Source organism: Mixophyes fleayi, chromosome 2 (assembly GCF_038048845.1).
Source record: "Mixophyes fleayi isolate aMixFle1 chromosome 2, aMixFle1.hap1, whole genome shotgun sequence".
In the NCBI taxonomy this organism is placed as follows: Eukaryota; Metazoa; Chordata; class Amphibia; order Anura; family Limnodynastidae; genus Mixophyes; species Mixophyes fleayi.
This window is the reverse complement of record NC_134403.1, coordinates 343,977,256-343,991,204: the sequence shown is the minus strand read 5'-3', so window position 1 is coordinate 343,991,204 and position 13,949 is coordinate 343,977,256. Positions and strand designations below refer to the sequence as shown.

At 39.0% G+C, this 13,949-nt stretch overlaps 1 long non-coding RNA gene across 1 annotated transcript; it reads right to left on the bottom strand.

Annotated features, from left to right (window-relative positions):
* Nucleotides 1-1,769: 1,769 nt before the first annotated feature.
* On the bottom strand, nt 1,770-5,560 carry LOC142140489 (uncharacterized). Its single transcript, XR_012688510.1, has 4 exons — nt 5,379-5,560; nt 4,224-4,316; nt 3,378-3,429; nt 1,770-2,938 (listed from the first exon to the last, which is right to left on the bottom strand). It is a non-coding gene; the product is annotated as an uncharacterized LOC142140489 (long non-coding RNA).
* Between the last annotated feature and the right edge of the window lie 8,389 nt (nt 5,561-13,949).

The window sequence follows — 13,949 nt, the reverse complement described above, 5'->3', positions numbered from 1 at the left end:
CAATTGTAGATGGAAGCCCGCCCATTGCTGCAGAAGCCCCTCCCCTTTTGAGGTCTATGATTCAGGACTGCCCTGCTACAATTGAGACAGTTGGGAGGTATGCCCATGGTCCATCTAGGCCCCACCCACACCAACCCATCTATGATCATATTCTAGTGGAGCCATGCCCACAGTCTTATAGGCTCTACCCTTTATGAACAGTTATGACATTTTTTTTGGAAAGAAAAATGGTTCATACCCACATGTCCTTCTAATCTCTAGATATAGTATATTGCCCTGTGTAAACTATTAAATCATATGTGTAACATAGGACATGTATGAAAACTGTTCTTCAGGCAGGGTCGGACTGGCCGCACCCCCTTTTAAAAGTAGGCGGAGCGGACCCCCTAGGGGCTCGTTGTCGTCACCAGGGAGGACAACGTGTATATAAATATATATTTATATATATATATATATATATATATATGTATGTGTATGAAATGGGGCGCACTATTGTGGGCATAATGTGAATTTTGGGTACTACTGTGTGGCATAACATTGGGGCACTACTGTGTGGCATAATATTGGGACACTACTATGTGGCATAACATTGGGGCACTACTAGGTGGCATAATATTGTTTGGGGGCACTACTGTGTGGCATAGGGGGGCTGACTATACTAAACTATAGGTGTGCTGCCTTTCTATACTAAACTATAGGGAGGGGGGCTGCCTATGCTAAACTATAGGGAGAGGGGCTACACAGAGAACACTATAGAAAGGGGGTGATGAGACCTTTAATTTAATGCTGAGGTGGTTTGGGTCTATAATTGAATGTGGGGCTGAGTGTGGAGAGGAGGGCTATCTATTAAATGTGAATATTAATTATTTAATGCTGGGAATGGTCGTGGGAAATGGTTGCATTAAACGTAAATGCTATTAATTTATTGCTGGGGCTGTTTGGAGGGAGGGTAATAAGTTTATTTTTTAAATGGGAATACTATTAGTTTAATGTTGGGGTCGGTTGGAGGGAAATAGATCTATTTATCAACTATGAGCACTATTACTTTAATGTTGGGGCTGGAGAGAGGCCTAATTATTAAATGTGGGTGCTGTTGATTTAATGGCGGGGTTGGTTGGAGTTTTCTAAATTTCATGTACCCATCCCCCCCCCCCATCCAATAAGGCCTCCAAGGATCTAGACAAGCAGAAACTGACCTAAACACCAGCAGCCACAGGTGGTGAAAGTGACAAATCAGGTAGTAGAGAGCAGAACAGTCTGCCGACTGTCCTGAATCTGATGGGGCGGTCCGGAATTTGGGTGACTGTCTTACTTAGTCAGGATTTTGTCTGACTACAAGGACAGTTGGGAAGTATGTCCTGCTTCACACCGTACTGCTCGTGAAGGCAGAGCTGTGTGCTTCTAATAGTAGTGCACACTGGTTTGCCTGTGTAATAGTCTAAAATTTGTCTAAAATGATAATTAATGTCTTGAGTGCACCAGGCTCCCCAATATCCCCTTTCCAGAGCTACATGGTATTAGTTGGGCCCCAGTCATTGGTTTCCCCGGTGGGCCCTTCATGCCCCAGTCCGACACTGAAATGATGGTGCAGAGAAATTCCCTGCGCCTTAAAGCACCGTCAGATAACTAAAGCTTACACTCAGCAACATGAAAAAAACCTGTATTCTTAATTAAGTTTTGTAAAGGAATGAGACCTTATACATTTGTAAATGTTACACGAGGTCTTTTAATTTTTAATAAACTAGTATAGTATTAGTGTGATTGTTCCAGACCACTAACATTAAGCCTCTCTGAGCACAATATATGATATCTCAGGCTTCTTTCTGATGCAGTGTTTTCATTTGTCTTCTAAAATGATGTCCCTGAGAATTCTTGTAACATTAACCAAGGAAATTAAAAACAGCAATGTGACTCTGTCACTGCATGAGAGATACAGATTATATTAAAAGTAGGTGTTTCCGTGTAGGCGTGGTTCATGTATTAAATATACAATATACCACACTTACAATCATGTAATAAAATGCTCAGCTGGTTTATACACCAAACATTTTTATTTTGACCTTGGCTACATAGAGAGACTTGTGACAGAGAGGGCTGGATTGTTGGGGCGTGATATACAATGACAAAGTCTGCTCAACTTGCTAATATATATTAATATATAGAGGATCTCTGAAAGATAACATGAATAAATAGATATGTAATATATAAACAATATATCAAATAATTTGGTTTAGGATATAACTCATGAATTCATACATGGAGAGAGGGGCTCACGGTAAAACGGAAACCATCCATGAATCACATGGCTGCAAATATCTATCTAGGGTGTAACCAGGCAGCATCATCAAGAACAGTTTATTGTGAACTTTACTATGATCATGCAAAACTCATTATTACACCTAACAATACACTTTCTGAGTTAAGTGTTGACTAAAGAAGAGGCAGCTGCCTGATTACTGGAAATAGATCAATTGTCCTTTAATCCAACTGCCAAGAGTGGCCAATGAATGGTTTTAAGAGTACATAGATTACTTATGTAGGTATGAAATATACCATGCCCATCTCAGTCACTAAACAAAATAACAATTGGACACTCCAATAGCCAGCATTTTCCATCGTCAACAAAACATCAACTGATGGAATGTTTTCTTAATTGTGTCAGTCGAATTTACAATGAATGGCTTTTCATCCTTGCGCATGCAAACTTTCTGCTTCCAGTAGTAAATCCTTTACATTCTAAAGTGATTGCACTGTAGTCCTAGATGTCGCAGTGTACTATTGATATGACCAAAGTACATCCTTTACTAGAGTCGGCAATATCTCCGGCTTACTCATTCACGTAATTATTCTGCATCGCAGATGAAGGCTTCTTGTTGAAATTCCGGGACCTGGAAAAGTCCACTATCTTTTCGTAGGGCTTGCCTTGACCAGCTTGATTCTACAAAAGCAAATTAACTGTTTGTAGAGACATAATTTTACTGAACACAAGCAAAACTGGTTCTTATGGAAGAAGGAAGTCAAGGTATTTAAAGGATCAAAATTTACCCAAAAATAATTGATTATAGTTTATTGAAAATGAATGTTATTATTATGATATTACAGAGAGTGAGCTACAGTAGTCTTGATCCTAGTGAAAGCATATTACAAGCATTAAGTAGGTACCTCTGGATTACCAACCGATTTCTGCATATCGATGCAGAACAAAACAAACAGAAATCTGAAAATGAATTCTGAAGAGAAATTGCTACAAATATTATTCTGTAATAAATACTGTAACTTTTTCCTCAAGTAACAGGAAACAATCTTGTAAAAAGAAAGATCCTTCCATTCAACTAAAAAGAACAGCTTATTTTATTATGAAGGGGCTCACTCCATACCAATACCAATGCGGGCGCTTCTTCTTTTGACATCCACACATGTTGAAGGCATCTATAAGAAAAAACAAACAAAATATAAATGGGGTTCTTTTCTACTCTTAAATCCTTAAACATACTTATAAGATGAAGGCATAAAGTTATATTATCGAAAATGTGAAAAAGATATTTCCCTTTTCCACCTTTGAGCAGAATGAGACTTTGTAGGCCCCCTTTCTGCATCCTTTGCAGTTAGAACTATGGGATACTGCTTATTATACTACATAGGACTTATTATACACCCACCAACATAGCTAACTGATATACTGGACATCAACCCACCTGTCTGAGATGCCAGATATTATATGCTATGGGTCTGCCCAAAGGAACCCAGCTACAGGATCTATGTTAAGAATCTTAATCTTCAAATTAGACCCAGTTCCAGACTTTCAGTGATCAGGCCACACTGACTCTCAATGTGCGCGGCTAGGTTAGGAAACTCGCTAGTACACATTATACTATGCAACAAAAATTGCAAATTAATACCTGACTGCAGTTTCTCAGATATATACCCTGAAAAGGCTATTTTTACAATTTAAGAATAAACAGAAGCACCAGTGTCTTTGTATTCAACTGGAGGACTTTTTTTCTTTATAACAAAGGTATTAATAAATATAGGGACAGTGTCCTGACAGCACTGGTGATATTGCTAAATTAGGAATCTTAAAGAACCAAAAAAAAATGCTTGATGAACAATGCAAACACATTACTCAGTTATGCAAAACTTGTAGAGATATTGTTCTTATTCATTCTAAAACAATGATAGAAGTGGGGTAGTATAGGCTGATATATAAATAAATATATATATACCCTTGTGCCATTTTGACTCTTTAATATTTGGCTTGTCACCAACTTGTATCAATTTCTGTGATGCACTTGTCTCATTGGTCTTGATTATCTCATCTGCAGCAAAAAAGGAAATAAAGCAGCATTTAATATAACTTTACATAGCCCACTGGTGAGCAATGTAGCTTATAACACTAGATTCTATTTTAAATGGAATCGGGTATGTGTAGATAGAAATGAAACCAAATAATAAAACAGAACAAACAGGAAACAGCCGCCACAAGAAATGTTAGAGTGGACCTGTCAACTACAAAACCTCATAAGTAGAAGTGAGGCATCATGAATATTAGTCTTGCAGGCACATGTGATGTCACTGACTCCAGGAAAATATATAGGCTGCATACATAAATACGTATATAAACAGCAGTAAAGATTGTAGGGTGTCAGGAAATTACTAAATCTCTTCCACTGACATATAAATTGGACACATTATCCCAAAAAATTGTTTTATTTGCACATGGAACTTATATAAAATTCAGCACTTTTACAATGTTCATTCACAGATTACAGGATCTATTTAACAAGTGGTGAAGGGTCAAAATGGAGCACAGTCAAAAGGCTCTTTCACCACTTTTTCTTATTTAACAAAGGGCTAACGCTGGAGAAATCACAGCTTTAATCTAATTACCGCCACTTACTGCTGTCCCCATAGACCCCTCCATGCCGATGCAAGAAAAAAGTCTTTGTTGAGATGGGGGTCTGTATCGGAGCTCCCTGCGCAGCTCCAGCATAGTAAATTGCAATAGTACTTCATTATGAACTGTAGCGATTTGCAGCAATACAGATTGATCGCTACCACACTGGGGTCATAAACAGACCCCTGAATGTGCATACTCAATTTTATCTTTTAATTTTTGTGGTGCATACAATTACAGCTATATATTCCACACATTAATAATGTGATATTAAGGCATTGTTGAAACATGTAAGCTTGATAATTGTGTTTGCCCACTATATGAAAGCAATTGCTGTGTGTGTGGACAGATTCAAAAATATAAATTATAAAATAACTTCCTGAGTACTAAACACTTCCCTACATAGATAGCTGTGATGCCTTCCATGGTACCCAATGTTATAAAATAGTTGATGTGCTTTATGAATTGTAAAACAGTCATGTACCTCATTTTGCACATACTTTCCCCAAAGCACATAGACCTGTTATACCAAAAGAGTAACAAAAAAGTTAATCACAGTTTTGAAATAAACTTTTAATTGAAAAACTGCTCACCAAAACCCCTGTTCACCACTTTATTAATAATCAGAAAGAAAGTTGTCAGCGCTTATCCTTTAAACTGCATATCTGTATGGGTCTAGCAAAATGAAAACATGAGGTATTAGTTCATATTTTGATCAAAAGACTTAAGCCTGCATCCCACGTCAAGGGTACCTCATTATATGCAGGTCCTACACTGACCTATATGCTTTAAACACTATTAAAATGCAGTTAAAATCAGATGCACTCACCTCCCAGGTATAGGGGTTTACATCTAGCAAAGGCTGGCTTGTGAGCCACACCCAAATGTGCCTTAAATAGGCTTGATGGACAGCTGCTATGACAAAAAGGCAATATTTTGAAACAAAACCAGAGAAAAATAAGCCCGCGCTCGGTATATCCCACATTATATATGGTACCAGCTGCTTGGCAACAAGCCCACGCTCGGTATATTCCATATTGTATGTGGTACCAGCTGCATGGCAATATAAATGCCCATATATGTATACAAAACAGAAAGAAAGTTGTCAGCGCTTATTAATAATCAAATCAAATCTTCTTTTCTTTTTTCTTGATCTGATAGTCCAAATGGAAAATAAACACTATGAAACTTCATAAAAAAAACAATCCTCCTGCTCACATGAACAACACACATGAAAGTACTGTAACCGGGAGTCATTTGCCACAAGCCAAACACATGTCCAGCTTGAGAACACACTTCTGATTGGCTGGCATTAAAGAGGAGTTCTGGTAAATCTCAGCTATGATCATTTAGCAACAGTCATGAGTAGTGTGTGGATGGGTTGTGTTCTCCCCTATTTGGACTATAAAGGATCAAGAAAGTAGAATATTCATTTTATTTACTAAAGTGATGAACAAGGCATTTGGTGTGTCATTTATTACTTTAAAATATATTTGAAAATTGTGTACGTGTTTTTTTTTTATATAAAACACACATACACCAAATATATAAAGCAGCATGGCAGAGAGTGAGAAGGGGCAAAGGCAGCATGACAGAGAGTGAAGGGGGGCCAAAGAAGCATGGCAGAGTGTGAAGGGGGGCCAAAGCATGTGTGTGTGATGGCACAGCGGGCTTGTGGCAATGTAATGTGTGTCTGGTAGCTGGTGGCTAACTAATGGGTGCTATTTTGCTTGTGCTGTGCTCGTGGGGCAATTTAATTTTATAGTGGGGACTATTAATTTAACATGGGGTGGTTTGGGTGCTATTATTTGAATGCAGGGCTGAGTTTGAGCAGCATGAGGTCTATTTATTAAATGTGAATATGAATTATGTAATGATAGTGACGGTTTCTGGAAATAGGTATATTTATTATATGTAAATACTATTAATTTATTGCTGGGGTTGTCTGGAGGGAGGGAAATAGGTTTATTTATTAAATGGGAATACTATTACTTTAATGTTGGGGCTGGAGGAAGGCTTAAGTATTAATTGTGGGTCCTATTGATTTAACGCCGGAGCTGGTTGGAATTTTCTAAATGTACCCATTTTTTTAATAGGGCCCACAACATTCCAGGATCCAGACAAGCCGCAACTAAAGAAACCAGCAGCCACAGGTGGTGAAAGTGACAAGAACAGGTAGGACAGTCTGTAAAATGTTCTGAGCCTAGTGGGGCATTCCCGATTTTTGGTGACTGTTCTGCCCAATCCAAGGGTCAGGTCAAGACTGTATATTCTTTATATACACACTGCATTCTTTATATACTACACTATGGTGCTAGCTGTCCTTCGTGAACTGACCACTCCACCTCTAGTGTCTGGTCTCGCCTCTGTGATGGCTGCCACACCTCCTCTGGTGGGCCCCTAGCATTGCAGTCCCCCGGTGGGCCCTTCATGCATCAGTCCCAAGCTGTCTACAGGTAACTGGAGAAAATGTGGTGCCCACAACAACAAGTCATTTTTCTTCTGCAGTTTAGAAAAAGCATGTGCCTTAATGGTTGTTATGAGCAAGAGCAACATTTTCATGACCCTGTGTTGATGTAGCTTAATGCATTTAGGTTAACTAAGACAGTGATGAGACAGAATATAAATGAATCACAGAGACATTTGAGGATCCCATAACTGAAGCTCTGTTCACTGGCCAGTCTATGACTGCTGTTATAGTAACCAGTAGAAAGGAGCCAACACTTTTAACCAATCACAGGATTTATTTTGGTTACTATAGCAATAGCCACACTCTGATCACTAGAGGGAGCTAGAGTAAGCCAGAGGAGGTGAGAAATTGTCTGCAGCCACACTGCTGATGCATAGTGTTTTGGCAGTCCCTATCAACAGGCCCGTCTGGTTTAGAGTTCTTAGGATGGAGAGGCATACTCCAACTCTGCAATGCAGTGTAAAAATAGAGCTGGCTAGTATGTATGTGTAGCATGTAAGAGCATTGCAGGAAATTTGGGGACTAACCACTAACGCAGATAGTGAGAGATCAGAAGAGGATAGTTAAATCTGGCCGTTTATTACCAAATCCAATATAAAATATTTTTATCAATTTTGAAGCAGCACTGTGGCTTACGGATTAGTGCTTTTGCCTCACAGCAGTAGAGTCATGATTTCAATTCCTGACCAGGGTCTTATCTGTGTGTAGTGTGTTTGTTATCCCCGTGTTTGTGTGGGTTTACTCCGGCGATTCTTACTGCTGTTGCTAGTGGTGACTGCTTGATGTATAAAGCTAAGCCCTATCTCCAGCGTAAACAGCCAGGATGTCTAAGAATAGACCACTTAGTGCCATCAGTTGAACAAAAAGATTTCCCATTATGAGCAAACATACACCATTACCAGGAGCGGGGCAGGGGGACATATGCCCACCGGTTCAGACAGAATCAGTCTATTTTGGGCCAGTTCAATGACCGTCTCTATTGCTTGGTGGCTGGTCCCGGAGGAGGGACCAGCCACCGACTATCATTGGCCACGGATTCTTCTGATCTGTCCCCCCTCTCTCTCCCTCCCTCCCCTCTCACTCATAACCCCAGTGTCACATGGGACATGCACCGCGTGACAGGGTGCATATGAATAAGGTAAGTGATAGGCAGCATGTCAGTAAAACGTGTGTTATGGGCAGCATTTCAGTAAAGTGTGTGTGTGTGATGGGCAGCATGTCAGTATAATGTGTGTGTGAGATGTCAGTAAAGTGGGTGTGAGATGTCAGTATAGTGTGTGTGCATGTTGATATAATGTGTGAGAGAAAGGGGTCTTAATTTAGTGTGGGAGGTAGGCTACTTAATGATGGAGTGCAGGAGGGTGGCTAATTATTTATTGGGTGCTATTTTGTTTTTGGGGTGGTGGGGCTGTTTGGACGGAGGGAAATAGGTTTATATATTAAATGTGTTTGCTATCTAATGTCAGGGTTGATTGGAGGGAAATAGATCTATTTAGCAAATGTGAATATTATTATTTTAATGTTGGGGCTGGATGGGGGCCTAATTATAAAATGTGGGTGCTATTGATTTAACAATGGGACTGGTTGGAGTTTTCTAAATTTTATGTACCCATTTTTTTTCTAACTAGGGCCTCCAACATTCCAGGATGCAGACAAGCAGCACATGAGCTAAAGTAACCAGCAGGCTCAAGTGGTGAAAGTGACAAGTCAGGTAGGAGAGAGCAGGACAGTCTCCCCAATGTAAATAAGTTCCATGTAAATTAAAATAAGACTCATCTCAAAGGGATGTTCTTCCTTATGTCTTTTTAGTAAAACTTTGAACATAACAAAAAGGGAAAAAATAACTCCCGTCCCCCACACACCACCATCACAAGCGTGGTTTGAAAAATAAATAAAAAAATAATTGACAATTGCCCGACGTGACCTATGCATAGACATTGTATTATATGAAAGGGGTTAAGCTTAACTTGCGTCTGCATTGCTTTATGGTATTTGCACATTAACGCCCCTGTGTATTATTGTATATTCACATAGCACCACTATATTACACAGCGCTTTGCAAAGAATATTGAATCTATCTCATCCCCATAGGGGCTTACAGTCTAAATTCCCTCTGGAACAAACAAGCATACTATATATAGTGGGTAATAATATATGTATACACAAGCAGGGTCACCCAGCATTGCACAAGTCTGTTTTGTAAGTGTAGCAGTTTTTCTATATTAACATATTATTGGGTAAATAGACCAAAAAGGCAATTTAGAAAATAAGATTTGTAGCTTTGGCGCATTGTCATTATGTCGTGTTGTTGAGAGGTTTCCTTCCAGCAGTCAAAAAATTGTTTACAACCAAAAGATGATGTTTTCAATATTTGTCGCTGGGATGCTTTGTCGCATTGTCGCGCTGTCGCTATGTGGTCTAATAACTTACTTTTTCGCTACTAAATAACTATGTAAGATTTGTCAGCTTTATCTTGAGAGCTGTGGAAGATATTTGCCAACAAACAAATAAACTTCTTTTTTATATATATATATATATATATATATATATATATATATATATATATATAGAGAGAGAGAGAGAGAGAGAGAGAGAGAGAGAGAGAGAGAGAGAGAAAGTTTACAACACTTTTACCTTAGCTTAAACACTCTGCACTGACTGCTTATTTGGCTGCTTAATGATGTCAAACAACTTAATCTCTGGCGCTAATAGGAAGCATATACACCTAGTATTAATGAAAGGAAAAATATATATAAAATATAATCATAAGGGATACCCCTATATTTTTTTCACATAATAATCGATCCGGATACTTTTTTGATGTTTGTATGTTATAAACTGGACATTTTTTTCCACTAATTGAGACCAAAGTACATATATATCCTTCTAAATAGAACTCACGTGATGTTTCCTATGCCTTATATTTTATTTTCTGTATGAAGGTTTATTCCTTCTGGCGCCCGTCTTCTTTTTTATGCTTATATTGTGTTATTATTTGTTATTATTTTTTGGATCATCTTCTGTTGTCTATACATTATATATATTTATTTCTGTTGCTAATCTAAGGCAACACATGTGTATGTACATACCATCTCATCCATGCAATATTTGCATATAGTTTTTATTGTTTTTATGTAATACAATTATGCATCTGTTATAACGATATTAAACATTTTATTCTGTGATTCTACGCAACTCTCTATTTTGACTTTGCTTAATGATGTCCTCTGATTAAATCTTAAATCTATAGTTTTTAACCCAGATTTCTTAAACATAACTTAGGGACACATATATCAAAATGTGGCAATAAGTATAAATCTTTATCATTGCTTATTATGTTGCTAAAACATCACATATTGGCGCAATTGATGACTGGTATACCTTTATTGGGTCACAGTTGTACACCAAAGCATATCTTTTCTGCTACCGTATCTATATCTTGTCTTTTAAGTTATACCTTATGATACATGCAACTCAAAAAACACTTGCGGGACAGTTGGGGGGTATGGTGTAGACCTGAATAAATTGTTATGGTTTGAGAAGCAAGACAACCAACCACAAAGTCACTGTTTGACTTGGCTGTATAGATTTTCAGATACAATTTTAACACTTCACAGGATAGTGGATAGTAGTATAAAAGCTTTGAAATCTTAGTCCACCCTTTAGTTGTTATAAATGATTCAGTCTCCCTGGGTAGTGTGTGCTGCACTGCAGTAACTCGGTTCAGTAACCTTAGCAAATAGAATGAACTAAACCATTATCGGAACAAAACACTTAAATCAGGAAATGACACATGGGTTAATCCTGCTGTTTGGCCCAAGTGCTGAACAACATTATCCATACGTAATTTAAACACACATTGGGTAGCCGAATTGGACAGATCCAGATGTTTGGTGCTCAGACCAAGATGCCAGATCAAATAGGCAGATGATTGCACACCCAAGTGAACAATGGTTATCAGCTGTCTGGGTTTTGGACATGCAGATCACTTTGAGGTGACACATGTGTTGCTATCAGGCCAATTAGATTATATTAAACCATGCATGCACAGCATAGCTCGTTATTTGTTTATTGTAGGAAGTAACCATGTGATTTTGCAAGCTTCTAATGGCTACTAGTTTGCCTCAATGATTTATTTGGATCTTGTAAGCTGACAATATATGTCCAAAATCTGAAACTATCTGAACTGGTTTCAGCTTCTCAGTGAACAAACCTTTACTGCTTTTTAATACAACGTTTTACAACTGTATATACAGACCCTGATAAGTTCTGTTATTTTGTGACGTTCATTAGCTTAAATATTCTGTACTATAAAAACTTACAGGAATGAAAGATTATACAATGAAAGTTTCACACTGGATCATAGAGACCCAATGCCAATTAAGGGGAAATATAAATATATTTATACAATGGCTAAGTCAAAGGGGCTAATACTGAGTTTTGCATACAATATGTAAATTTGTACTGTGTATGACAACAAACAAAAAAACGCTTACATCCCTACGCAGATTAGGTGCTTGTGCCTATTTATGCGTGGAGAGAAAGAACTGGGGAGGAAGGGGTGTGCAAACTCAGTGCGAGTAAAGTAACAGTGTGTTTACGTAATTGAGACTAAGATCATACTTACCTACTTTTGAAGGCAGCTGTCCAGGAGAGGGTCTGTCGAGGGGGTGTGGCCACAGGTGGTGCACCGTTAGGCTCCGCCCTTGTCAATCTTAGGCAACACTGGCCAATCGCAGTTGGGGGCACGGCCACGATGATGTATTTAGCTCCGCCTCCACCATATTCAACAACGGCGACAGCTGGATCCGGGATTTAGGGAGTCTCCCGGACATTCCGGGAGAGTAGACGACTATGACTAAGATAGACCTGCATAGAGACACAGATATGTCTGTCAGGAGCCGTATTACTTGCAGGTGCCCGAGGGCTGGTGAAAATACACACTGATGATGATGATGATGGTCGCCAACACTCGATAGCTTACTTTCATTCGTACATAAGAAGGAAGATTAAACCTTCTGTATTATAGTTTTTCTTTTTATTACAATTCCAACCTAATAGCAAATGCATTTTTTCTTTTAAAACAAATGTAAACAAACGTTTCTTATGTTTATGTCCTGGTTGGATGTAAGTATATCTGGGTATAAGTACAACTCACAACCTGGCACATATGGGGCTGGTGCAGTGCTGACTGTATCTACATTCTCGCACATGGGTGTAAATACACTATAGTTACATGCAGCCTTTTAGAGCATGTGCTCCATAGTGCTTTACGTATTTACAAAAATGATATTGACTTACTGTAAACAGATACCTATAACACATAATAAGAACAGGACGCTTACTTATTTTTGCAGTAAATCTCACAAGGCATCTGCAACATTGGTTGTGGACTACAGAGATCATTCACTCAGCGAGTCATCGTGCCTATACACCTGTGTTGGATGCATTCACTATAGAAAGCTGCATTTACTCATGGCACGTGAAACAGATCAGTTAACTCTGCACTTCTCTAGAGTTTGACCTTGGTTACTACTTTAACTCGCTAGGCCTCTGATAATTCATCTGTCCAGGTAAGTGTTTTATGGTTATGTTGCGTAAGTGTGAGCATGGGGGGCATTTGGGGAGGTCTGAGTGGCATAAGTGCTACATGTGGGATTTGAGGGCTTCTGGGGTCAGAAGGTATGTTGGGCCATTTTGTGCAAGGGGAACTATATTTGAGCAAGTGGCAGATGTGAGTGGTATGTGGTGTACTTTGGAGGAAGAGAGGAGGATGTGAGTGGTATGTGGTGTACTTTGGAGTTAGAGAGGGGGATGTGAGTGGTATGTGGTGTACTTTGGAGGAAGAGAGGAGGATGTGAGTGGTATGTGGTGTACTTTGGAGTTAGAGAGGGGGATGTGAGTGGTATGTGGTGTACTTTGGAGTTAGAGAGGGGGATGTGAGTGCATTTTGAGTGATGTGGTGGTGCCGAGATTGTTTATTTTTCATTAAAGTAGGCTGCTTAGTCGATTCTTGCCCCCCGGACTAAAATTTGCCAGCCCTCCCCTGGCACCAAATGCACTGAAAGAGACTAGGAGATAGATTTACTAAAAGTCATCTTTGTCTGTGGTATGAAACAGCCGCACGTCGCTGAAGATTTGGTGCTCCAAACCACTGTATGTACTATAGCAGTGATGGCTAACCTGTGACACCCCAGGTGTTGTGAAACTACAAGTCCCAGCATGCTTTGCCAGTAGATAACTAGCTGATAGCTGGCAGAGCATGCTGGGACTTGTAGTTTCACAAACACCTGGAGTGTCACAGGTTAGCCAACACTGTACTATAGGGTGGTTTGATGTTAAATGACTGCCGATGAGTGGTGGATTGAAAACAGCTAAACTGCCATTGGTTTGCTCAAAACCGCCATCAAAACTGCCAGAAAAAAGACAGGTTTTGTTATACCTGTTTCTGATTGGCTAGATAGCTCAAACATGCTTTTTGAGCTATCTTGACATTAAGAACAAAATAGGAGACATCACTGACTTATGAATTATATGGACAATCATTATTTATTGATTATGGGGCAAAATAAATTTATAATTAAC